Source organism: Dendrobates tinctorius, unplaced genomic scaffold, assembly GCF_039654945.1.
Source record: "Dendrobates tinctorius isolate UK_male_01 unplaced genomic scaffold, ASM3965494v1 ptg000022l, whole genome shotgun sequence".
NCBI lineage: Eukaryota > Metazoa > Chordata > Amphibia > Anura > Dendrobatidae > Dendrobates > Dendrobates tinctorius.
In genome coordinates, this window is record NW_027361690.1 from 20,571,456 (window position 1) to 20,598,989 (window position 27,534).

Below are 27,534 nucleotides of genomic sequence, written 5' to 3' on the forward strand. Positions count from 1 at the left end.
GAGGAGGGCATTAACGTCCCTGATATTGCTAAATACAACATAGCAGCTAACTTGCGATATGTAATAGATTGGATGCGGGGAACATCCCACTTCGCCAATACTCATCTAGAGGGGCAGATTTATCCACATATATCTTTAATGGCTTTGTTACATCTGACTAATGAAGAACTCCCTGATGAAATTAGAGATCATCCGATACTTTGGCAAACTATTTTGTCCTGGAGAAGAGGGAGGAAATTGTGTAATTTGGGAGGTAGATTGTCACCATTCCAGCCTTTTCTAGGTAACCCACTATTTTTGAAAGGTTAACCGCCTAAAATCTATGAAATAATGGCACAACAGAAGTGTGTTTTTGGGGTGAATTTATTAGATCATGGTTTCTCTACAATCACTTTTGACGAGACTGTCTCGTTATCCTGTATTTGAAGGATGACCGTTCTTATTCCTGCAGGCACGTAGTCTGGTTCTTAGGTTTGTGGCTAGCAGACAGAGAGAGAGAACAGGCGATAAATTGGACACTCTTCTCAGAACGGGTAGGTTTCATTTGGTGTCAACTGGCACCATATATTCCACTCTGCGGAAGGAATGGTCTTGGGATGCTAAAACCTCGGTTCCAGCGAGATGGATAAAGGATATGGAGGGGTTGGAGATATTTTAGAAGCTACTGAGACACAAAGGAGTTATTCCATATAATAGTTATACCGATATGGCCATATTATTACTACATAGAGCTTATATTACCCTTATGTCCAATCCAGAATGTCTCCTACAAATTCTTATCAATGTGTTAAATGTGGTTGTGATGAGGTCAGCTTACACGGAGTCAATTTCTTTAGAGTGGACCCTCTGGGTCGTGGCACCCACCCACCTAGGGCAAGCTGACCTTGTGAGGAACCACCCCCTATACAGGGAGTGTCAGGGGCAAGACCAAGGGGGTGAGCCACCACGACTGCTGGAACCAGATGGCCGGCTCAAGTAGACTCTAGGTACGAGTGTGTGACGACAAAGGACATGCAGGAAACAAGACAAGACGTGAATTCAAGGCATCTTCATTAAGACAAATTCAGGATAACATTAAGTGCAAAACGTGATAACAGGCAAACACAGCAAGGTGCATGCGTGGCATGCCAAGGTCCATGGCATGGTACGTGCCAGAAGGTAAGCCTGGTTACCGGCAAGGACACGATGGCATCGGACTCCGGACAGCTGGCAAGGATCAGGGCATCAGGCTGCGGACACCAGGCCACAGTCTTCATGCTTACGATCTCTGGCAGTGATGGCAGGTTCCGGGAATCCAGCAGGCAAACCAGGGTACAGGCAAGGAGGCACGACAGATCTCCAGACATTGTGCGTGTTAGGGAACACGCCGAGGTCCAAGGCAAGATTCCAGGCAGGGTGCGTGCTAGGGGCACACCAGGGTCCAGGGCAAGGTGCAGAGGTGCGTGTAGGGGACACGCCAGGTTCAACGTGCAAAGTACGGTGCGTGTAGGGGACACGCCAGGGTTCAAAGTTCAACATATGAGACAGGGTGCATTTGTAGAGACACGCCAGGGTTCAAAGTCCAAGGCAAGGTCCTGCGCGTACCGAGGGACACGCCAGGGTCAGGGTACAAGACAAGGTCCTGCGCGTGCCGAGGGACACGCCAGGGACAGGGTTCAAGGCAAGGTCCTGCGCGTGCAGAGGGGCACGCCAGGGTTAAGGTTCAAGGCAGAGTCCTGCGTGTGCAGAGGGGCATGCCAGGGTCATGGTTCAAGGCAGAGTCCTGCGCGTGCAGAGGGGCACGCCTGGGTCAGGGTTAAAAGCAGAGTCCGCGTGCAGAGCACGCCAGGGTATAGGGTAGGACCTGTGCGTGCTAGAGGGCATGACAGGGTACATGGCAAGACCTGCGCGTACTTTTACAGAAGCACGGGGAGGTATGCCAAGGAGCAGGCTAGGGCCTGCGCATGCTATTAGAGAAGCACGCAAAGCACAGTGCAGAGACAGCGTGGGTGCAAGGAAGCACAGAGAGCACGGCTGGGGCACTGGCTAGCTGGTCAGGCTGCAGCACAGACAGATGGGCAAGACTCCAGCGAACCCGGCTGGGGAATAACAGGCGACACAGCTGTCACTGGCCGACGAGTACGGCTGAGGCAAGCAGGCGGGCACGGCTGAGGCACAAACAGGAGGCTAGGAAGGCTAGGCCCATGCAAAGGGCCCACGAAGAAACAAGGCGAGGCAAGAAACAAGGCAAAGCTAGACTAGATACGGAACAAGGAGCGGAACGTAGGCAAAAGCACAGAGCGGGGGTCAGAGAGAGAAAAGGGCTAGCAGCGGAGCGTAGGCTGAAGCCCAGAGCCGGGTCAAGGGAGTACCTTGAGACTAGCCATGGAATGTGCAAGAGAGCACAAAAGGTAAGAGAGGAGGAATGGTGCGTGTGCCAGGAGGCACAACAGAGCACCATAAGAGGAGAGGAATGGTGCGTGTGCCAGGAGGCACAACAGAGCACCATAGGTAAGAGCAAGGAAGAACAAGCAAGGCAAAGCATAGCAAAGGCAAGACATGACAAAGCAGGCAAGGCAGAGAACACAGGAAGGACTACAAGTCCAAGCATGGCAGAGACAAAACATGGCACAAGGACAAACACAAGACAAGGCACGGAACAAGAGGCAGAGTACAAGCAGAGCGTGTGCAGAGACGCACTACAGGGCAGAGTGCAGGGGCACAGAATACAGAGAGTGACCGATGTTGTGAGTTCATTTTCCCCTTCGTCACTAAGGTCTGGTGAACTCCCTATTCTGGTAAAGGAAGGTAATGAGCCTGATTATCAGGCACCTGAGACTAATGATGATGACTGGCTGAGTGGAGTCACGGACTGGATATAAGGCTGCCGACGCCCTTCTGCCCTGCGGGTGATTTCTCTGTGGACTTCTTTGAGACCAGTCTGATTCCTGCTCCTCTAAAGCTAAGTTTTCTGCTTTGCCTGTTAGCATTTGTGTTTTGTTTGCCTTGCTTTTCTGGATTCTGCCATTCCCTGCTGGGGTGAGCTGAATCTCCTTTTGCCTGTTGCTGTCTTCAGAATATTCCTGAGTACTGACATAGCTTTTTGAAGCTTAGCGTCTTCAGGGTCTTTTTTCACTGTCAGTTTGTTGGCTCTTATTTTTGTAGGGTTTTTCACGGATTGCAGACAGCAGCCTTCCTGTCCTTTCCCATCAAGTTAGCTTGGGCCCCGTCTTTGCTCAGTCTATCTTTTTGTCTGTGCTAGTGTTCTTTCTCCTTGCCTCACCGTCATTATATGTTGGGGGCTGCCTTTTGCTTTGGGGTCTGCTCTGGGGCAGTTTAGATTTCCCTTTCTGTCTTTAGGCTAGGCAGTTCTCCGGCTGTGATTGAGGGGTCTAGGTCATCGTAGGAACCCCCCACGGCTACTGCTAGTTGTGTTGATAGGTTCAGGGGTCTGCAATCCGATAGCTGCCAACTTCTCTGGTTTTCTGGACTTAGCTAGCATTTCTGTTTTTGCCTCCTACGGTGACTCATTCATAACAGAATCACCCGCCATACCGCAGATCCTAGGGTACTCAATAGCAGGAAAGAATTGTGTTTAAAAAAAAAAAAAAAAAAAAAAAAAGTGTGTTTATTCTTTCCTCTATATCTCTGAGGCCGTAGGGGGAATTTTTTTTTTCTCTCAATGGAGATAAAGCAATTGGCTGATCATGTGGAGCAGCTCGCTGCGGAAGTGCGGGGAATTTCCGCCTGCCTTGCTCGTTCGCATGCTGTTGAACCAAAGATCCCTACACCTGATGTATTTTTTGGGGATCGATCTAAATTTTTGAGTTTCAAAAATAATTGTAAATTATTTTTTGCCTTGAAGCCTAACTCGTCAGGGAGCTCCGCGCAGCAGGTTAAAATTGTCATCTCTTTGCTGCGTGGCGATCCCCAGGATTGGGCGTTTTCTTTGAAACCAGATGACCCTATTCTGACTAATGTGAACGCATTCTTTCAAGCCTTGGGGTTGTTGTATGACGAACCTAATGCTATGGATCAGGCTGAAAAGACCCTGTTGGCATTGAACCAGGGTCGAGATTCTGCAGAGTTGTACTGTCAAAAGTTCCGAAAGTGGGCGGTCCTTACTACCTGGAATGATAATGCCTTGGCTGCTCTCTTTCAGAAGGGTTTGTCAGAAGCCGTAAAAGATACTATGGTGGGATTTCCTGTTCCCTCTGGTCTGGACGATTCTATGTCATTAGCCATTCAGGTTGATCGGCGTTTACGTGAACGCAGGATTGCACGAGAGGTGTTTCCACCGGTTGAACAGACGTCTGAACCTATGCAATGTGATAGAGTTTTGTCCAGGGAGCAACGTCAGGAGTTCAGAAGGCGTAATAAGCTGTGTTTTTTCTGTGGCGATGCCTCGCATATTATTTCTGTTTGTCCTAAACGAGAGAAACGCTTTGCACACACGTTTTCTGTTGGTGGTGTTCAACCTAAGTTTCTTCTGGCAATTACTCTGATCTGCTCCCTGTCCACATTTTCCGCCAAGGCTTTTGTGGATTCAGGAGCAGCGCTAAACCTAATGGACTTGGATTTTGCCAAACGTTGTGGATTTCCGATGACACCTCTGCAGACGCCTATACCTTTGAGGGGGATTGATGCTACTCCTTTGGCAAAAAATAAACCTCAGTTTTGGACCCAGGTGGTCATGCGGGTCGCCCCAGACCATCAAGAAAATTGCAGATTTTTGGTGTTGCATGGTCTGCATGATGCCGTTGTTCTGGGGTTTCCCTGGTTGCAAATTCATAATCCAGTTTTGGATTGGAAATCTGTGTCTGTGGTGAGTTGGGGTTGTCGGTGTGCCTTTAGTGAGGCTCCGGTTTTTTCCACCTCTCCTCAGTCGCATGATGTTCCTGACTATTTGGCGGACTTTTATGATGTATTTTGTGAGAATGAATCTGCATCTTTGCCTCCTCATAGGAGTTATGACTGTGCAATTGAACTGAGCCCGGGGTGTAAATTTCCCAAGGGTCGGCTCTTCAATTTATCTGTACCCGAGCACGATGCTATGCGATCCTATATTAAGGAGGCGTTGGTGAAGGGTCATATTAGACCATCCTCTTCACCCTTAGGTGCCGGTTTTTTTTTTGTGGCCAAAAAGGATGGTTCTTTAAGGCCTTGTATTATCGTGCCCTCAACAAAATTACTATTAAATATCAGTATCCGTTACCCCTGATTTCGGATCTATTCTCTAGAGTTAGAGGTGCTGGCTGGTTACCAAGCTTGACCTCAGGGGGGCGTATAATCTTATCCGCATTAAGCAGGGGGATGAATGGAAGACGGCGTTTAATACTCCGGAGGGACATTTTGAGTACCTGGTGATGCCTTTTGGGCTCACTAATGCCCCTTCTGTCTTCCAGTGCTTCATGAACGATATTTTCCGAGACTTTGTCGATAAATTTTTGATTATCTATCTGGATGATATTTTGATCTTCTCCAAGGATTGGGATTCTCATGTGGAACATATTCGGACTGTGTTCCGGATCTTGAGGGAGAATTCACTGTATGTCAAAGGATCGAAATGCCTTTTTGGAGTACAGAGGATTTCATTTTTGGGATTTATTTTGTCTCCGTCAACTATTGAAATGGACCCGGCCAAGGTACAGGCCATTTATGATTGGGTTCAGCCCACTTCCTTGAAGGCCCTCCAGAAGTTTTTGGGTTTTGCTAATTTTTATCGGAAATTTATAGCAAAATTTTCTAGTATTGCCAAGCCATTGACTGATCTGACTAAGAAGGGTGCTGATGTGTTGAATTGGTCTCCGGAGGCTGTTGCTTCCTTTCAGGAGCTGAAGCGAAGATTTACCTCCGCCCCGGTTTTGCGGCAACCTGATGTCTCACTCCCGTTCCAGGTAGAGGTGGATGCTTCTGAGATTGGTGCAGGAGCTGTTTTGTCCCAAAAGGATCCTGTAACATCTAAAATGAATCCCTGTGCTTTCTTTTCCCAAAAGTTCTCTCCATCTGAACGTAACTATGATGTGGGGAATCGGGAACTGTTGGCCATGAAATGGGCATTTGAGGAGTGGAGACATTGGTTGGAGGGAGCTAAACATCAAGTTGTGGTCCTCACTGTCCACAAGAATTTGATTTACCTAGAGTCGGCTAAACGCTTGAACCCTAGACAGGCTAGGTGGGCCTTGTTTTTTTACACGTTTTGATTTTGTGGTCTCTTTTCTTCCTGGAACTAAGAATGTCAAGGCAGACGCCCTCTCTAGGAGCTTCTTTGCTGATTCTCCTGTGGTGACCAAGCCTGCTACCATCTTAGGCGAAGGGGTAGTTCTTTCTGCCATCTTGCCCGATTTGAGACTTGCTCTGCAAGAGTTCCAGGAGGACAAACCTGAGCGTTGTCCCAGTGGAAAGTTGTATGTTCCTGACCAGTGGAAGAAGAGAGTGATGTCTGAGGTTCATTGCTCTGCATTGGCTGGTCATCCAGGTATTTTTGGTACTAGGGATCTGGTGAGTCGCTCTTTTTGGTGGCCCACCTTGTCTCATGATGTCAGGAATTTTGTGCAGTCCTGTGGGACTTGCTCCCGGTCTAAATCTTGTTCTCGCTCTAGTGGGTTGTTGATGCCTTTGCCGGTCCCCAGGAGGCCATGGACCCATATTTCAATGGATTTCATCTCTGATATGCCGGTCTCTCAAAGAATGACTGTTATTTGGGTGATTTGTGATAGGTTCTCTAAGATGGTTCATCTTGTACCACTTCCTAAGTTGCCGTCTTCCTCTGAGTTGGTGCCCCTGTTTTTGCAACAGGTGGTTCGCTTGCACGGGATTCCTGAGAACATTGTATCTGACAGAGGAGTTCAGTTTGTGTCTAGATTTTGGAGGACTTTCTGTTCCAAGCTGGGAATTCAGTTGTCCTTCTCCTCTGCTTTTCACCCTCAGACCAATGGGCAGACAGAGAGAACAAACCAGACCTTGGAGTCGTATTTGAGATGTTTTATTTCCGCTGATCAGGATGATTGGGTTTCATTTTTGCCCTTGGCCGAATTTGCTTTAAATAATAGAGCTAGTTCTGCCACTTTGATGTCACCTTTTTTTTGTAACTTTGGGTTTCATCCTCGATTTTCTTCAGGGCAGGTGGAGCCTTCTGCCTGCCCAGGTGTTGACACTGTGGTGGAGAGAATGCACCAGATCTGGGACCAAGTGGTGGATAAGTTATCTCTCTCCAAGGAAAAGGCCCAGCGGTTTTCCAATCGACATAGGACCATCGGTCCCCAGTTTAAGTTGGTGATATGGTGTGGTTATCATCAAAAAATATTGCTATGAAGGTGGCTTCTCCTAAGTTTAAGCCTAGATTTATTGGACCTTACAAGATTTTGGAGATTATTAATCCGGTCTCTTTTCGTGTTCCATAAGTCCTTGTTGAAGAGGTTTGTTGAACCAGTTGTTCCTGGGGTGGCACCTCCGGACCCTGTATTGGTTGAAGGTAACATGGAATATGAGGTAGAGAAAATACTGGATTCCCGTCTGGCTAGACGGAGACTCCAGTATTTGGTTAAGTGGAAGGGTTATGGTCAGGAGGATAATTCCTGGGTCTCGGCCTCTGATATTCATGCCAAAAGATTTGTGCGTGCCTTTCATCGGGCTCACCCTGATCGCCCGGGTGGCGTGGTTGAGGGTTCGGTGACCCCTCCTCAAGGGGGAGGTACTGTTGTGAGTTCATTTTCCCCTTCGTCACTGAGGTCTGGTGAACTCCCTATTCTGATAAAGGTAATGAGCCTGATTATCAGGCACCTGAGACTAATGATGATGACTGGCTGAGTGGAGTCACAGACTGGATATAAGGCTGCCGACGCCCTTCTGCCCTGCGGGTGATTTCTCTGTGGACTTCTTTGAGACCAGTCTGATTCCTGCTCCTCTAAAGCTAAGTTTTCTGCTTTGCCTGTTAGCATTTGTGTTTTGTTTTTTGTTTGCCTTGCTTTTCTGGATTCTGCCATTCCCTGCTGGGGTGAGCTGAATCTCCTTTTGCCTGTTGCTCTGTCTTCATAATATTCCTGAGTACTGACATAGCTTTTTGAAGCTTAGCGTCTTCAGGGTCTTTTTTCACTGTCAGTTTGTTGGCTCTTATTTTTGTAGGGTTTTTCACGGATTGCAGACAGCAGCCTTCCTGTCCTTTCCCATCAAGTTAGCTTGGGCCCCGTCTTTGCTCAGTCTATCTTTCTGTCTGTGTTAGTGTTCTTTCTTCTTGCCTCACCGTCATTATATGTTGGGGGCTGCCTTTTGATTTGGGGTTTGCTCTGGGGCAGTTTAGATTTCCCTTTCTGTCTTTAGGCTAGGCAGTTCTCCGGCTGTGATCGAGGGGTCTAGGTCATCGTAGGAACCCCCCACGGCTACTGCTAGTTGTGTTGATAGGTTCAGGGGTCTGCAATCCGATAGCTGCCAACTTCTCTGATTTTCTGGACTTAGCTAGCATTTCTGTTTTTGCCTCCTATGGTGACTCATTCATAACAGACCGAGCAGACTAAGCAGCCATGCAGGGAAGCAACGATACTCTGGGAGGGGCGGTCTGATATAGGGCATTAGCACCTGCACTTCCGGGTCAGGACCAGGGGAGAACTTCCGGTTCAATCCTCCAGGATCATAGAGAGCGTTGCTAGATCAGACTAGGCTGGACCATAGAGGTCACATGATCAGGGGCTCCACAAACACTGAGAGGTTAGCTGGGTTGGGCAGTGCTGGAACATAGGAAAGGTCACATGATCAGGGGCTCCAGGAATACAGAGAGGATTGCAGAATCAGAGCAGAGATGGATGGTTACCTAGCGTGCAGCAATGAGGTAAGGCGCGTGTGCACACTGCTCCAGGCATCTTGCAGAACAGTCACGAGGTGCGTGTGCACACTGCTTCCAGGGATCTTGCAGCATGAGACATAACGGGCATGAGAATTCAGTGCACGTGCACACTGCTCCAGGGGTCATGCGGCACAACAGACATGGCGGACATGACAGTGGTTTACATAATACTGACATCTACCATTATATGTGTGGTTGCCCTAAAATTCAAAAGTTATGGCGAGATATTCACTCCGAGTTACAACAATTGAGTGGTTTTGAGTTCCCTCTTACCCCGCAATGGGCTATTTTTAATTTTCTAGAGGAGACTCCAAGAGTATTACCAAAGCACACCAAGGCCATGTTAGTGTTTTGGGCCTCAGCAGTAAGAAAAAGTATATTACATCAATGGTTAAACTCAAATGTTCAGTCAAAATCATTGTTACACCGCTCCGCCATACTCACCCGGCCTCCGCTCCCACGCCGCAGCCTCTCTCCACCTGACGGCCGCGGCGGTCACCTGAGACAGGCCCGCGACCGATGCCTTCCCTGCATGCTATGCGCATGCGCCATAGGCCGCGCCTCCTTCCTGCTTCTTATGCTCCGGCTGTGCCCTGACCCGGAAGCACCTTTGGACCAATGGCTGACCAGACGGGGCCATATCAGGCCGCTTCCCAGAGGGAGGCGCCTGATCGTTGTGTTTCCTGACACTCTGGCCTCGCTCCATCGTGCACACTCTGCTCCTGCAGTTCCAGTCTCGGCTGCTCCTCAGTCCTGCTATCAGTGTTCCTGTCATCCTACTCCAGTCCTGCCTTGTGTTCCTGCCATCCTACTCCAGTCCTGCCTTCAGTGTTCCTGCCGTCCTACGCCAGTCCTGCCTTCAGTGTTCCTGCCGTCCTACGCCAGTCCTGCCTTCAGTGTTCCTGCCGTCCTACTCCAGTCCTGCCTTCAGTGTTCCTGTCGTCCTACTCCAGTCCTGCCTTCAGTGTTCCTGCCGCCCTACTCCAGTCCTGCCTTCAGTGCTCCTGCCGTCCTACTCCAGTCCTGCCTTCAGTGCTCCTGCCGTCCTACTCCAGTCCTGCCTTCAGTGCTCCTGCCGTCCTACTCCAGTCCTGCCGTCCTACTCCAGTCCTGCCTTCAGTGCTCCTGCCGTCCTACTCCAGTCTCAGTCTTACTCCGGTCCATCCTGAGCCGCCCCTCTCGGTACCGGCTACCGTGGTACTCGAACCCCTGGGCCTGCTCCTAACGGTCCCTGTATAGTGGTTGGTTCCACCTGGCAGCTCGCCCGGGGTCCCTCGGTGCCACGGTCCAGAGGGTCCACTCTCGGAGTTTCCCGCTCCAGACCACCCGCGCTAACAATCATTAATTTTGACAAAAATTCATTTTGTTTAAAAATAGACTGGTTGGAAACCTTGACTAACAAAGAAAGGTTAACAGAGAAGTTTTTCACCAGATGGTCATTTCTTATTTCCTCCTTGGATACAGAGTCTAGGAACAATTCGAGAGCACCAGATGGTACTTGCTACAAAGCATTGGAGGACATGCACCAATTTAACCCCTTCGTGACAGCCAATACATATATCTACTGACCTGAGATATAAGGGAATATCATCCACATACAGGTGACAATCCAGCAGCTGTCGGCTGTCCACTACATCTGACAACTTTCTGTATCACAAATGATCGATGTTGGCACCATCCATATCTGTTTAACCCCTTAGTTGCTGCTGTCAAAAGTGACTACATCAAATAAATGGTTAATAGATTGTGGGTGCTTCCGCTTTAATCTAATTGACACACCGAGATCACGATTGTGTGGTCCTGATGTTTGCCATAGCAGTTCATGGCCAAATAGCGGCCTTAGAGTCTCCCGGCTATAGCGGTCAGTTCAGAAGTTACCGACATCTAGGTGGTAAACAAACACTTTTTCATTCTGGCTATACCACTTTGCATTAATTCCTGAAAATCATCTGAAGGGTTAATAAACTATCTGACAGCAGTTTTCAATATATCAGGGGGTGCAGTTTTTAAAATGGTATCATGTTTGGGGATTTCTAATATATATAGCACCCCTAAAGTCACTTCAAACATGGATAGGTCCCTCAAAAAAAATAAATTTTGTAAATTTCCTTGAAAAAATGAAAAATTATTGCTACATTTTTAAACCTCCTAAAAGGCTAACAAAATAAACTGGCGTTTTAAAAATGGTGCTTATGTAAAGCAGACATGTGGGAAATGTTATTTATTAATGTTTTTCTGTAGTATGACTATCTGGATTAAAGGGATAATCATTCAAAGTTTGTCATTTTTGTCAAGTTTCTGATATTTTTTATAAATAAACACAAAATATATCAATCTATATTTACCACTATCATAAATTATAATGTGCCACGAAAAAACAGTCTCAAAATCACTGGGATTTGTTGAAGCATTCCAGAGTTATGACAACATAAAGTGACATTGGTCAGAATTTAAAAAAATTGGCCCCGTCACTAAGGGGTTAAGGAATCTTTAAATGATGACATTTGCAGGATGGGGAGGGGGTGAGATAAGGGAAACAGTGGGATTATGGTTTAATGTCATGAACATACTGTAATTGTTTGTACCCTTTTCCTTGTTAAATTAATAAAAACAGTTTAAAAAAAAAAGAAAGGCTGTATGAAAGTTTCCTGCCTAATTGAAAAATGAATTTTTTGAGTCAGGGACTCATAAAATGCTCTTTTAAATGTGAGAATTGGACAGCCATTTTCATATTGATTTTCATGGTAAGTACACCAGTCTCATCAGAGATATAATAAGTTTTGCAGTGCGTAATGTGAAAGCTGCTAACAGATCCACTTTTAAGGTGAAATCTTAGACCTTTGTGTCCATAGAATATTCCATAAGCTTCTGACAGATGCCCTTTTCATCCTGCCACTGTACCTCCTTGTTCTGTATAGCCTACGACACCTCCTTCTCCATCGCTATCCCCTGAATACATCTCTTGCTGTACTAATATATTCTATCCCTTTGCATCCCCTTGCACCAGGTCACCTTTCCATATGTGATGGGCTGGAGGCTAATGCGATGGTGCACGGTGTGGATCCCCTGTGGGGTAAGTACAGTGACTATGGAATATAGCGCCCTCTACATGATCTGTGACCTGCAGGGATATTAGTGGAGGAGACTACACTTGGGTTAGAGCAGTCGCTGATGGCGTCGGCCCTATCCCATGTACATGTGATGGATGATACAAAATCCCCAATCAATTAAAGTGGAAAATGAGGCATCAACCCAACAAAATTAAAATGTCAAATATTTTATTAAATAGTATAATTAAAAATTATTTACAAAAAGGTATTTTACATACAACGGGTATTTAATTAAAAAGGTAGCAGAGGGGCAAATAGGACTTGCCCCCATATGGAAGAAGTCTGGTAGGCGAAACGGCGCTGTCGAGGTGGTACCATGGCGCATAGTGCAACATATCTGCATCCATGTAAGTTAACCTTTGCTTTCATGTGCACTTTGCAGTAGGCAGGCTATTCATTAACCACTTAGTTTCTATTCATATTGGCACATTATAAGCTATGTGGGTCTTTGATATCCTGCGCATTCAAAATGTCATGATCATGTTTCCTTTATACAATTTTTTTATATTAGGGCAGTGACAGCAGACCAACATTATAATAATAGTCACAGCAGAATATAAAGACGACACAGTGAATGGGGTTTATTCACTTTTATGATCTATTATCAAATTTAGTTTAATTGAATCATCTAGCGCCATTTATAGGATTTACTGCATATAAAGGATGTGACCCAGAGGAAGGCGAAACAACCCCATGTGTGGGGAAAAATTCCTTCCTGACCCCAAGTGCTGGCGATCGGCTAATCCCTGGGTCACTGCAGTGTCAGTGCTGGATGGGCCCTGATACCCCCGTACATGGGGTATTTTATACTTATCTAATACATAGATTTCTATCTTCTCATCTCTAGACTATATAAAGCTTGTGTATAACTAAGGGCGCACCTACACTGGGAGAATATCAGGGATGGGCGATCTTAGGATCCATCTTTTCCCGATAATTGTGCAGTGTAAACAGGCAGGCGGCCACCCGGCCAACAAACACAAGGTTGGTTCTGTAGAAATGATGCGCTGATTGACGGATTATTTCTACTACGCTTACTCTTAGAAAACTTATCCTTTTTCTATACTTATCCTTTATTGCCTAAACGTCTCTTATCCAGTTATCCTTATTTACCTATTTTTATCCTTTCTTACCTATACTTATCATTTTTTACCTATATTTAACTATACTTGTACTTACTTACCTATACTTCTCCTTTATTACCTACACTTCTAACATATTTATTCTTATCCTTTCTTACCTAAATTTACCTATACTTATCTTTCTTTTCCTATACTTATTCTCTCGTGCCTACACTTATCCTCACTTACCTATAGTTATCATTTTTTAATTACCCTCATCCTTTCTTACATATACTTTTTTTTATATTTTCTTACTTTTCCTTAGCTACACTTATCCTCTTTTACCTACACTTATTCATTCTTACCTATGATTATCCTTTCTTTCCTATACTTAACCACACCTATTCTTTCTTACCTATTCTTATCCTTTATTTCATACATTTATCTTTTTTTACCTATAATTATCCTTTCCTACCTATACTTATCCTTTTTTACCTATACTTAGGTAAGTCTATGTTTATCATTTTTTATTGATTGTTAAATATACTTATCCATTTTTACCAGTACTTATCCTTTTTTTGCCTATTCTTATATTTTCTTACCTATACTAATCCTTTCTTACTTATTATGAGTTTTTATATACTTATCTTATTTACACTTATCCTGTTTTCTGTTTTTATATTTACCTATACTTATCCTTTGTTACCAATACTTACCTACACTTATTCTTTTTTATCTATACTTATGTTTTTAACTATAATTATTCTCTCTTACCAATATTTACCTATACTTATACTTTCTTACCAAAACTTACCTATAGTTATTTTTTTCTTAATTATACTTAACCTTTTTTCTATACTCATCCTTTCTCTTTTCTTTGTTTTTTTAGTTGAGTTTAAAAATACTTTTCCTCTTTTACCTATATTTACTTTTACTTATCACTTATAGTTATCCACATGGAGGTCCCTGATGATGTTGGACATTCGATCTTCTGGTCTTCTCTGCATGATCTTCTGGAAGCTCAGTTACACAGCTTGCTCTGATATTGTGATATTGAGATGGTGTCTTTTTCAGGGTTTTCTAGTTGACAAATGAAAACCCTCTGAAAACGGCCTGGTCCGCTGGTGTTCGAGATAATGGAGCCTCTGCCGTTTGGATCTTGTCAAGCTTAAAAGCACAGAACTTGGGTTTAAGCTTAAGTTGGCTATAGAAAAAGATGCATGAAAAAGTCAGAGTGAACTTGGTGACTAATCATAAAGTCCTGACATGAAGTATTGAAAAAAAAAAAAAATAGCTCAGTATTAAAGGGAACCTGTCACAAGGTTTGTTCTGTGTTCCGAAGTCACCGCAGCTCAGACCGGCTGGGAACGCAGCGTCAGTAACCGAGGGTAACGTCATAGAGGTAACCTCCGGTCACTGGGCTCTGTTCCCAGCCGGGCTGAGCTGCCGTAACTTCGGTGAGATCCCCTCTAGCACCGTGAGCGCTCACTGTGCTAGTGGGGATCTGATCGCAGCTCAGTCCGGCTGGGAATGGAGCCCAGTGATAATTAGTTTTCAATCTGGACAGAGCCAAGATGCGACCTTCCCGGCTGAAAACCACCAGTGAATGAGTGTGGCCGATTGCGATGACGTAATCATCCGTCCATGGTCAAATTGGCCCAGGTCACATGGACGGATCATTAGGTAAATATAATATCTTAGAGACAAAACTGGCCCCACGAGCATTGCAGCTGACGTCTAGTCCCTTCAATGAGCTGCAGCGCCACTAATCATCTCTATGGCCGATTACATTTCTGTTTCATCATACATAGGATGCAGAATTATGTGTAGGTAACAGGCAATAGCTCAAGTATGGTGAGGAGAAGTTTTGTATAAGTACAATCTGTACTTATCACTTCAGCTCTAAACACTTTGAGCTGATAACAGACCTTTTGTGAATTAGGTAACTATCACTTCTGTTTTTTGACTAAATTGGTTCAGAATTTTTGTTTTATTTTTCCTCTGGTCAAAATCAGCAGTGGACACTGTAAAAAGGAGAATTACTATTAAAAAAATGTAAACTAATCTTTAGATTCACTTCCAGGTCTGCATGAAATATTATCAAAACGTTGTGATCTGGCCCTTATGGAGAGCTCATGTACATTTTTTTTTTTTTTTTTTTACCAAGAGTGGTCTTCTCTAGCTCCAGCTACAGACGCCTGTGCAATCTTCTGCCAGATTAAATGGCTCGTACCTGACAGACCTTATAACTAGTTAATTATTTGCATTTAGTCTGCAAAAGGGTCTGAAGAAGAGCAATCCTATAGACTAGACATGCTCCGATAATAAATTACATTGTCTGACCAGCCCGATCGTCTATAATAGTAATGTAGAGATTAACGCTATCCAAATTATCTTCCAACCCTGACACTTAATGTATCACAGAACCAAAAGCGTAGAAAAATTTGTGGGAGAGAATCTTATTCAGATCCATGGGACAATTCTGTCCATTACTTACTACAGGAATGTATGGTGGGGCCATCCTAAGGGCTTCCACTGAGACCCAGTCAATTTGCTGGAATTGAGGTGAAAAGGGGTGCTCTCAAATGTTACAATTTACAATCGCTGGACAGGATCTTCCTGGAGGAGCTGAAAATGAGAAACGTATTTAGGAATTAGTAAGTGAACCCTGTGATGTGACCAGTACAGATTATAACACAGTGATCACTTCTTCCTGATTGTTGTTCTCCATAATGTGTTGTCTGCTGTGATGGTATATCTTAGTGATATTTAGTGAACAGGGGGTGCAAGCAATGGATTTATGATACGAAACGCTTTATTGATCCCGAGGGAAATTATGGAAGATGAAAAGGTTTTTAAATCCTTGTAATATTGGCAGCAGTGGGATTTGAACCCATGACTTCGAAGAGACTGGAACCTTAATCCACCGCCTTAGACTGCTCAGCCATGCTACCTTTTTTATTTCTAGTCCTCTTATCCATAACAGGACATTGTAAATGTTACTTAGGAGGATGTAGATTGGGAGGAAATGTCTGTGTAAGGCTGTGTTCAGTACCATTACAGCCTCCTTGTCAGCGACTACTAACATTGTATGACCCTAATACTAGACCCTTATACCGGAAACATACTAACCTGTTCAATGATGTCCCTGGCGCTGGAGGAAGAATTATCAAAGCGTGCGGGAACGTAGCTACTCTCACTGGTCAGCATCTCGTTTAAGAGGACTTCAAACGAGAACCAGTGTACTCCGGCGCTATACTCCTCCATGTCCAGGATCTGCCATAGAGCAGCACTATTAGTAGTGCCACCACACTTATATGTCACTCATATTGTTGTGTGACCCTGATTTCCATATGTGCCTAATACATAAGGCACATATGGAAATCAGCACATCGTGCAAAAAAAAATGTGATATTCATATATGCAAACCATGTGTCAATGCTAAGTCCTGACAATGATTACAAATATGCCATTATAGCAATAATACCAATGGCATATTTGTAATCATTGTCAGGACTTAGCATTGACACATGGTTTGCATATATGAATATCACTTTTTTTTGCACTATGTGCTGATTTCAATATGTGCCTTATGTATTAGTTAGCTCAATTATCATTGATATTGATGGTGGATTTTCCACAGATTTGATTTATACTAGGGGGTGTAGTTTGATTGCTATGTATCCATAATTTTAATTGGTTTTAATGTTTGGTCATGTTTGCGGTGCAATAAAGGTTTTTCTATTTTACATGGTGGTTGTGCATACCATTATTGGTCTCGGCTTTTCTCTCCTTTTCTCACTGATTTGATCAGCTGACTTGTGCCCCTAACAGTTGCGGGTGGAATCGTGATTCACCCATGGCTGTTAACATGTTAAATGACGCTGTCAATCTCTGACACGGAGTACCAACAAAATAATATTGAGTATATGTGCCTTTAAAAAAACCTTTTATTAAATAGGATAGATTAAAATACAATTTTCATTTAAATATTCTCAAAGGCTGCAATGCCAATTAGAAATGAGTACTACACAAAATACAAGATTAAACCCTTTCTGCCATCTGATGTACTATCCCGTCCATGTGACCTGGGACGTAATCCCCATGGACAGGATAGTACATCATAGCGATCAGCGGCACTCACGGGGGGAGCGCTGCAGATCGCGGCCGGGTGTCAGCTGATTATCACAGCTGACACCTGGCACTATGTGCCAGAGGCGGTCCCGGACCACCCATGGCAAATTAACCCCTGGCACACTGCGATCAAACATGATCGTAGTGTACCGGGGGCACAGGGAAGCATCGGACAGGGAGGGGGCTCCTCCGTGCAGGCCCCCGGACCTAAGATGGCTGCGGGAGTCTTCGGGGTCCTGCTGGGAGGCGGCTTTCCCAATGCCTGCTGAGAGCTGATCTGATACTGCACTGCAAAGTTTCAGAACACTGGGACAATATAATAAAGTAAAAAAAAAAAAAAAAATAAGAGTAAAAATAATTTTACAAAATTTCTAATAAAATAATATATATATTCCCCTAATAAATTTTTTTTTTGTAAATAAAAAAACCCAAAAACAATAAAAGTACACATATTTAGTATCGCCGCATCCGTAACAACCCGCCCTATAAAACTGTCCCACTAATTAATCACTTTAGTGAACCCCTTTAAAGCAAAAAACAATGCTTTATCATCATACCGCTGAACAAAAAGTGACGTCAATGCTAGATTTCAGAAATGCATATTTTAAGGGATTCAGAAAAAGAATTGGAGGGATCCAATGGCTGGATATCCTTAAGGACAAAAATGTCTAGGAAGGATGGGAAATCTTGAAAAATGAAATTCTCAAAGCACAATTGTTAACAATTCTGAAAAGAGGGAAGAATATGAAGTGTTTAAGGAAACCAGGATGGATGAACACAGAACTTAAGCACTTGCTAAAAAGGAAGAAAGAAATGTTTATAAAATGGAAAAAGGGAGGCATATCTAAAGAAGAATATAATGCTGTCTGCAGAAACTGCAGGGCACGAATCAGAATATTTAAAGCTGACAATGAATTGAGGCTTGCAAGAGACATCAAAAGCAATAATAAAGGATTTTGGGCATATGTCAAAAGTAAAAGAAAAGTCAAAGATGCTATAGGATTTTTACAGGATGAAAATGATGAAATGGTGAGACAGGATTTTGAGAAGGCCGAACTTTTAAATTCCTATTTTGCATCTGTTTTCTCTCAGAAAGGAAATGTAACATCAACTATTCTTCTCTGTACTATTAAGGGAATAGAAGAATCCAGGGTATCTATAAACAGAAAGCTAGTGAGGGAACACTTAGCTAACCTAAATGAATTCAAGTCTCCAGGTCCAGATGAATTAACCCCAGAGTACTGAAGGAGATAGCAGAAGAAATTTTTGAACCCCTCTCCATAATCTTTGAAAATTCGTGGAGAACAGAAGTCCCAGAAGACTGGAGAAGAGCAAATGTTGTTCCTATCTTTAAAAAGGGGAAGAAGGTGGACCCAGGCAACTATAGGCCGGTGGGTCTGACTTCTATACCAGGAAAGATCTTTGAACAAATTATTAAACAACATGTATGTCAGTACCTGGATAAGAATGAAGTGATTAAACAGAGTCAGCATGGGTTTGTAACTAATAAGTCATGTCAGACTAACTTAATTTCCTTCTATGACAGAGTCACTGATTAGGTGGATCAGGGAAATGCTGTTGATATAGTATATCTTGACTTCAGCAAAGCATTTGATAAAGTATCTCACACAATCCTTATTGAAAAAAATTACTAAGTATGGAATGGACAGGGCAACTGTTAGGTGGATTCAGAACTGGCTTAGTGATCGGACCCAAAGAGTGGTCATAATGGCTGCACATTCAGTTGGAAGAATGTCTCAAGTGGGGTACCACAGGGCTCTGTCCTGGGCCCTGTATTGTTCAACATCTTTATCAACGATTTAGATAAAGGAATTGAGGGTAAACTGATTCAATTTGCTGATGACACAAAGCTAGGAGGGATAGCTAATACTAGAGAAGAGAGAGAGAGGATTCAGAAAGATATAAATAAACTGGAGCAGTGGGCAGCAACTAACAGAATGGTTTTTAACAGGGAAAAATGCAAAGTACTACATCTGGGCAATAAAAATGGAAAAAAGCATATACAGAATGGGAGGAATAGGGCTAAACAGCAGCACATGTGAAAAAGACTTGGGTATACTAATAGATCACAGACTGAATCTGAGTCAACAATGTAAGCATCGTTCCTATTCTGCTGTGTTCCGGACCTTGCCCTTACTGTTGCCCTTAAGCCTGGCTTCGTTCGGCCATACTGGTTCCTGTGACATCACCGCCTGTTGGTCCCGCCCGCCGGGTTTAAATAGCTTTCCTGGACGTGACTACCTTGCTTGTATATCTCGTCCTGAACCTGATCAGCTAGCTGGGAGTTGCACGCTGTGCTACCTCCTTCCTTCCTGCTGAATCCACCTGGATTACCTGCTGCCTAACTGCCGCTGCCTGGACCTTCTGACGGGGTCGGCCTGAAGGCTCCTTCCAGCCCTGCCTCCACCGCTCACCGCTACTACAGCACTCACGGTATGCGCTGAAGATCTTGACTGCTGTGTGCGTTCCACCTGAGAGACTATCCCTGCTACCTTTGCACATCCAGTATCAATTACCTAGTGACTTTCTCTGCCACTGCACTGTGCCCGAAGATTCCCCTCCCGCAAGGGAGAGGGCTAAGTGACTGTCCTTGCCTGCATTCTTCAGACTGTGTCTGCTTACATCTACACAGTGCCGGTGTACAACTTGCTATCTACTGGACTGAGTTCTGCTGCTGTTACCACTGCTGTCATTATCTGGCTCCGCCAGCACCTGTGCTGTTCTGTGCTGCTTGTTTAATACAAACTACTTTCACGTATACCTGTGTCTGTGACTCTATCATCTAGCCACTGTCTTCATAGAAACCTACTATACATCATTACAGGATATACAAGCCACCAATATGGAGACCGCAGGTGTAGAGTCCCTGGAGAAACGTGTAAGCAAGCAGCTTGCTTTGATACGGCAGGATGTGGCAGGCATTAGGACCCAGCTGGACACGCTGGAGCAACGTATCGAACACAACGCCGGGGCAGCAGAGGCACAGTTGCAACGACTGGCAAATCGGATTACGGCGCTGGAACAAGCTGCTCCTCTTCAGGGTGATCGTGTTCTGGCGTTGGAGCAAGCGATTCCTATGCAGCTCGATCGGATTGCTGCTCTGGAACAGGCCCCAGCCGCGCAGGTAGCAGGTGTTGCCCGGGATACTACACCGACCTTCCCGAAGCTTCCACCCTTCCGGTTCGCTGGTGAGAGGGATAAATTCCGAGGATTTTTGAACCAGTGTCGGATCTTCTTTGCTGCTCATGCCCCACAGTTCACTACGGAACGCTCCAAAGTTCTGACCATAGTCATGCTGCTGTCTGGTAAGGCGCTCGCGTGGGCCAACCCTTTGATTGAGACCGACGACCCTCTGCTTAACTCTATGGACAATTTCATTGCCGCAATGACGCAGATGTTTGATGACCCGAACCGAGCTAATACTGCTGAGACGACGCTGCTGACCCTTCGGCAGGGGAAGCGTTCGGTGCTGGAGTATGCATTGGACTTCCGTAGATGGGCTTTAGACACCACCTGGAACGGGGCAGCCAAGCAGGCCATCTTCCGCAGGGGATTGTCTACGGCAGTTAAGGATGAACTGGCACGCGGGGACTCGCCCGTGCTTCTTGGGGACTTCATCAACCACTGCATCCGCATTGACAATCGACTCTCTGAGCGCAGACAGGAGCGCTGGTCTGATCTACGGTTTAATAACACTGTTCCGTTCTCTTCTCCCTCCAGAGATGTCACCAGCAGGAGGAATCCCGAGCCCGAGCCCGAACCGATGCAGGTGGATGCCGTACGTAGAAATCCTCCTGATGCCCGCAAGGAGCATCGCTTTAAGGAAAACCTGTGCTTCTACTGCGGGGGGACCGGTCACTTCATCTCCGAGTGTCCAGTCAGGAGACGTAAGACGGCTGCAGCTATCATTGATTGTAACTCTGAGGCAGGGGAGTCCTGCGTCCTAGATCTGAACAATTCGGGGGGCAGAGACAATCAGAGAGACCTGGACTTTGCCGATATGAATTCGCTGGCATCTCTTCCATTGAACGCAGTGGTGATCTCGATGACATCCGTCGTTTCCTCCTTCGCTACTAAGAAGAATTCCCACTATTACCTATCCTTGAGGGTCTGCTTCCAGGGTCGGTGTGTCGAGAGCGCCGCCATGTTGGACTCCGGGGCCAGTGGAAACTTCATGGATATCGCGTTTGCAAGGAAGCATGGAATCAGGGCAGTGAAGAGGGAGTCGTCAGTCTTGATGGAGACAGTAGACGGGTCACCACTTATATCGGGACCGGTAACCATGGAGACTGAGTCGGTGAAGGTATGCATTGGAGAGGAACATGTGGAACATTTGTCCTTTTTACTAATATCTTCTCCTCACTTTCCTATTATCCTGGGGTTACCTTGGCTCCAGGTTCAGAATCCTCGCATCAACTGGGAGACCAGGGAAGTGCAGTTCCCTCCAAGTTCTAACAGCAACCCCGCTATTCCTAAGGTCGCTGCTATCCCCAAGGTAGTAGCTACGACTGAGGGACAATTACCAATGGAGTATCAGGATCTGGCAGAGGTATGTGATAAGAAGAGGGCAGATATGTTACCTCCCCACCGGCCTTATGATTGCCCGATAGAACTGATATCTGGGGCGGAGATCCCATTCGGGCGTATTTACCCTTTGTCTGGTCCTGAATTAAAGGCCTTGAAGGACTTCATCGACGAGAATCTCGCCAAGGGCTTCATCCGACCGTCTACTTCTCCTGCGGGTGCACCAATCTTCTTCGTGAAGAAAAAGGACGGGGGTCTGCGTCCTTGCATGGACTACCGTGATTTAAACAAGGTAACGGTCATGAATCGGCACCCGCTACCCTTAATCTCTGAACTACTGGAGAGGGTGAAGCAGGCTAAGATATTCACCAAACTGGATCTTCGGGGAGCCTACAATCTCGTGAGAATTCGGTCTGGAGATGAGTGGAAGACGGCCTTCCGCTGCCGTTATGGACACTTCGAATCACGGGTCATGCCGTTCGGACTACGAAATGCTCCTGCAACCTTTCAGCATTTTGTTAATGACATTTTCCGAGATGTGCTTGATGTATTTATGGTTGTGTATCTCGATGACATTTTAATCTTTTCCAGTGATCTCGAGGAACATCGGCTCCACGTGAGGACAGTGCTGCAACGCCTGCTGCATAACCATCTTTACATCAAATTGGAGAAATGCGAGTTCCACAGGGCAACAGTGCAGTTCCTCGGTTATGTCATCTCTCCACAGGGTCTCCAGATGGACGATCAAAAGACCAGAGCGATCCAGGAGTGGCCAGCGCCAGGATCGGTGAAGGAAGTTCAGAGGTTTGTGGGATTCGCCAACTTCTATAGGCGCTTCATCCGTAACTTCTCTGAGATTGTGGCTCCCATCACCCAACTGACCAAGAAGGGGGTACCGTTCCGGTGGACTCCGCAAGCCCAGGAGGCGTTCACACGGCTGAAGGACAAATTTGTGTCGGCTCCCATCTTAAGACATCCAGACCCAGACCTGAGCTTTACTCTTGAGGTGGACGCATCGGATGTCGCCATCGGCGCAGTGTTGTCACAGAGAGGAGGTGAGAAGGCAGTTCTTCATCCTTGTGCCTTTCTTTCTCAGAAGCTATCCCCGGCGCAGAAGAACTATGACGTAGGGAACAAGGAGTTACTGGCGATTGTGACGGCATTCAAGGAGTGGAGACACTTGCTGCTGGGGTCCTCAACTCCGATTACAGTTCTTACCGACCACCGAAACCTGGAATTCATGCAGTCCGTAAGATGTTTGAACCCACGTCAGGCACGTTGGAGCTTGTTTCTAAACCAATTCAACTTCATCATCTCCTACAGGTCGGGGGCACGGAATGGTAAGGCAGATGCGCTATCTAGGATTGCTGCTCCTGAGGAAGTGATTAAGTCGTCTCCTAGTACTGTTGTGTCTCCCGCTCATTTCATCTCTGCAATCCATCATCAGGATCTTCTGTCTGAGATCAAAGCAGCATACGCAGCAGATCCGTTGCTAAGGCAACCTACCCCCGAAGTAAGCCTAAATTACAATGGAGGAGTGTGGTTACAGGAGAATCGGCTGTATGTACCAGAGGTGACAAGACTTGAAGTCCTCCGACTGATCCATGATTCTAAGATTGGGGGACATCGTGGAATAACGAAGACCCAAGAGTTCCTGGCTCGGTACTTCTGGTGGCCTTCGTACCGGAAGGACGTGGAGGGATACGTGTCATCCTGCGAGGTATGTGCTCGGTTCAAGACGCCTCGTACGTCGCCTTCCGGGTTGTTACAACCCTTGCCTATACCATCTCGTCCCTGGAGATCCATCTCAATGGACTTTATTGTTGAACTACCGGTCTCCAAGGGTAAGAACACCATTCTAGTGGTCGTGGACCGCCTCACTAAGGCAGCACACTTTATCCCTTGTGCTGGATTACCCACAGCAAAACAGACTGCAGACTTGTTGATTCAAGAGGTGGTCCGTCTGCACGGAGTCCCGGATGAGGTGATCTCGGATCGTGGGGTGCAGTTCACGTCTAGGTTCTGGAGGTGTTTCTGCGCGGCTCTGGATATTAGAGTAAGTCTGTCTTCGGCTTACCATCCACAGACTAATGGACAGACGGAACGTACGAATCAGACCCTGGAGCAGTACCTCCGTTGCTACTTAAGTCATCTGCAGGACGATTGGGTAGATCTGCTTCCCCTGGCAGAGTTCACATATAACAACTCGCAGCACTCCTCGACTAAGCAGTCACCGTTCTTTGCTAATCAGGGTTACCACCCAAGCATCTTGCCGCAGTTCCCCAAGGAGGCTGCAGTGCCTGCTGTGTCTGACCATCTTTCTTTCTTACAGCAGAATTTGGAAGCTCTGAAGACCACCTTGACGACTGCGCAGGAAAGGTATAAGAGAGCAGCAGATCGTACCAGGAGGCCGGCTCCGGTGTATAGGGTGGGAGATACGGTCTGGTTGTCTACCAAGAATCTGAGGGTGAGGGCACCGACTGTCAAGCTGGGGCAGAAGTTTGTAGGGCCATACAAGATCGTGGCTCTAGTGAATTCGGTAGCGGTGCGTCTGAAATTACCCCCTGCCTGGAAGGTTCACCCGGTGTTCCATGTTTCCCTACTAAAGCCAGTTGTACCAAATTCTTTCCCAGGGCGTACTTCCTCTCCTCCAGCTCCAGTGCTCGTTGATGGACATGAACAATATGTCGTGGAGAAGATTCTGGATTCACGGATCTTCAGAAGGAAGTTGCAATATCTGGTCAAGTGGCAAGGATACTCTGTCGAGGAGAATTCCTGGGAACCGGTGGAGAATATCTGTGCTCCGCGGCTGCTGGAGCAGTTTCATCTAAGGTACCCGGACAAGCCTGGTCGAAGATTGTCCGGAGGACATTCTTTAAGGGGGGAATAATGTAAGCATCGTTCCTATTCTGCTGTGTTCCGGACCTTGCCCTTACTGTTGCCCTTAAGCCTGGCTTCGTTCGGCCATACTGGTTCCTGTGACATCACCGCCTGTTGGTCCCGCCCGCCGGGTTTAAATAGCTTTCCTGGACGTGACTACCTTGCTTGTATATCTCGTCCTGTACCTGATCAGCTAGCTGGGAGTTGCACGCTGTGCTACCTCCTTCCTTCCTGCTGAATCCACCTGGATTACCTGCTGCCTAACTGCCGCTGCCTGGACCTTCTGACGGGGTCGGCCTGAAGGCTCCTTCCAGCCCTGCCTCCACCGCTCACCGCTACTACAGCACTCACGGTATGCGCTGAAGATCTTGACTGCTGTGTGCGTTCCACCTGAGAGACTATCCCTGCTACCTTTGCACATCCAGTATCAATTACCTAGTGACTTTCTCTGCCACTGCACTGTGCCCGAAGATTCCCCTCCCGCAAGGGAGAGGGCTAAGTGACTGTCCTTGCCTGCATTCTTCAGACTGTGTCTGCTTACATCTACACAGTGCCGGTGTACAACTTGCTATCTACTGGACTGAGTTCTGCTGCTGTTACCACTGCTGTCATTATCTGGCTCCGCCAGCACCTGTGCTGTTCTGTGCTGCTTGTTTAATACAAACTACTTTCACGTATACCTGTGTCTGTGACTCTATCATCTAGCCACTGTCTTCATAGAAACCTACTATACATCATTACAAACAGTGTGATGCAGCAGCAAAAAAGGCAAATGCAATTCTAGGATGTATTAACAGAAGCATACAGTCTAGATCATGTGAAGTCATTATTTCCCTCTACTCCTCTTTGGTCAGACCTCATCTGGAATACTGTGTCCAGTTTTGGGCGCCACATTTTAAAAAAGACATCAACAAACTAGAGCAAGTTCAGAAAAGAGGGACAAGAATGGTGACCGGTCTGCAAACCCTGTCTTATGAGGAAAGGTTGCAGGATTTGGGAATGTTTAGCTTGCAGAAGAGAAGACTGAGAGGAGACTTAATAGCTGTCTACAAATATCTCAAGGGCTGTCACATTGTAGAAGGATCATCTTTATTCTCATTTGCGCAAGGAAAGACTAGAAGCAATGGGATGAAACTGAATGGGAGGATATACAGATTAGACATTAGAAAATACTTTTTGACAGTTAGAGTGATCAATGAGTGGAACAGGCTGGCACAAGAGGTGGCGAGTTCTCCTTCAATAGAAGTCTTCAAACAGAGGCTGGACAGACATCTGTCTGGGATGATTTAGCGAATCCTGCTTTGAGCAGGGGGTTGGACCAGATGACCCAGGAGGTCCCTTCCAACTCTACGATTCTATGATTCTATAACACGTGATCAAAAAGACGTATATAAATAACCATGGTACCGCTGAAAACGTCATCTTGTCCTGCAAAAAACGAGTCGTCATAGTGACATCAGCAAAAAAATAAAAAAGTTATAGCTTGCAGAATAAAGTGATGCAAAAATTATTTTTTACATAAAATTGTTTTTATTGTATAAAAGACCCAAAACATAAAAAAAGATATAAATGAGGTATCGCTGTAATTGTACTGACCCAAAGAATAAAACCGCTTTATCCATTTTACCACACGCGAATGGTGTAAACTCCCCCCCCAAGAGAAATTCATGAAATGCTGTTTTTTGTTCATTCTGCGTCCTAAAAACCAACTCGTCCAGCAAAAAATAAGACCTCACATGACTCTGTGGGTCAAAATATGGAAAAATTATAGCTCTCAAAATGTGGTGATGCAAAAACTATTTTTACAATAAAAATGGTCTTTTAGCGTGTGACAGCTGCCAAACATAAAAACCTGCCATAAATAGTAAATCAACCACCCCTTTATCACCCCCTTAGTTAGGGAGAAATAATAAAATTAAAAAAAAAAAAAAAAAGTATTTCCATTTTCCCATTAGGGTTAGGGGGTGCGATTAGGGTTAGGGGTGTGTTGGGGTTAGGGTTGGAGTTAGAATTGGGGGGTTTCCACTGCTTAGGCACATCAGGGGCTCTCCAAACGCAACATGACGTCTGATCTCAATTCCAGCCAATTCTGCGTTGAAAAATTCACAGTTCTTCTTCCCTTCCAAGCTCTGCCATGCGCCCAAACAGTGGTTTACCCCCACTTATGGGGTCTCAGCCTACTCAGGACAAATTGCACAACAACTTTTGAGGTCCAATTTCTTCTGTTACTCTTGGGAAAATAAAAAATTGGGGGCAAAAATATCATTTTTGTGGAAAACAATATGATTTTTTTTTATTTTTATGGCTCTACGTTATAAACTTCTGTGAAGGACTTGGGGGTTCGAAGTTCTCACCACACATCTAGATAAGTTCCTTGGGGGGTCTAGTTTCCAAAATGGGGTCACTTGTGGTGGGTTTCCACAGTTTAGGCACATCAGGGGCTCTCGAAACGCGACATGACACCCGCAGACCATTCCATCAAAGTTTGCATTCCAAAACGTCACTACTTCCCTTCCGAGCCCCGATGTGTGCCCATACAGTAGTTTTCTCCCACATATGGGATATCAGCGCACTCAGGACAGATTGGACAACAACATTTGGGGTCCAATTTATCCTGTTACCCTTGGGAAAATAAAAAAAATTGGGAACTAAAAGATCATGTTTGTGGACAAAATATGATTTTTTTATTTTCACGCCTGGGCGTTATAAACTTCTTTGAAGCACTTGGATGTTCAAAGTTCTCAACACACATTTAGATTAGTTCCTTAGGGGGGGTCTAGTTTCCAAAATGGTGTCATTTGTGGGGGGTTTCCACTGTTTAGGCACATCAGGGGCTCTCCAAATGCGATATGGCGTCAAGCTAATTCTGCGTTGAAAGTCAAATGGCGCTCATTCCCTTCCGAGCTCTGCCATGCGCCCAAACAGTGGTTTACCCCCACATATGGGGTATCAGCACACTCAGGACAAATTGCACAATAACATTTGG

At 45.6% G+C, this 27,534-nt stretch overlaps 1 long non-coding RNA gene across 4 annotated transcripts in view; it reads right to left on the reverse strand.

Annotated features, from left to right (window-relative positions):
- Positions 1–12,079: 12,079 nt before the first annotated feature.
- Positions 12,080–27,534, reverse strand: part of LOC141084071 (uncharacterized) — a 54,557-nt gene continuing 39,102 nt past the window's right edge. For all 4 annotated transcript variants that reach the window (XR_012230923.1, XR_012230921.1, XR_012230922.1 and 1 more), the window contains 2 exons: positions 15,487–15,617; positions 12,080–14,193 (listed from right to left, as the gene is read on the reverse strand). This is a non-coding gene — a long non-coding RNA (uncharacterized lncRNA). The remainder of the gene's footprint in view (positions 14,194–15,486; positions 15,618–27,534) is intronic.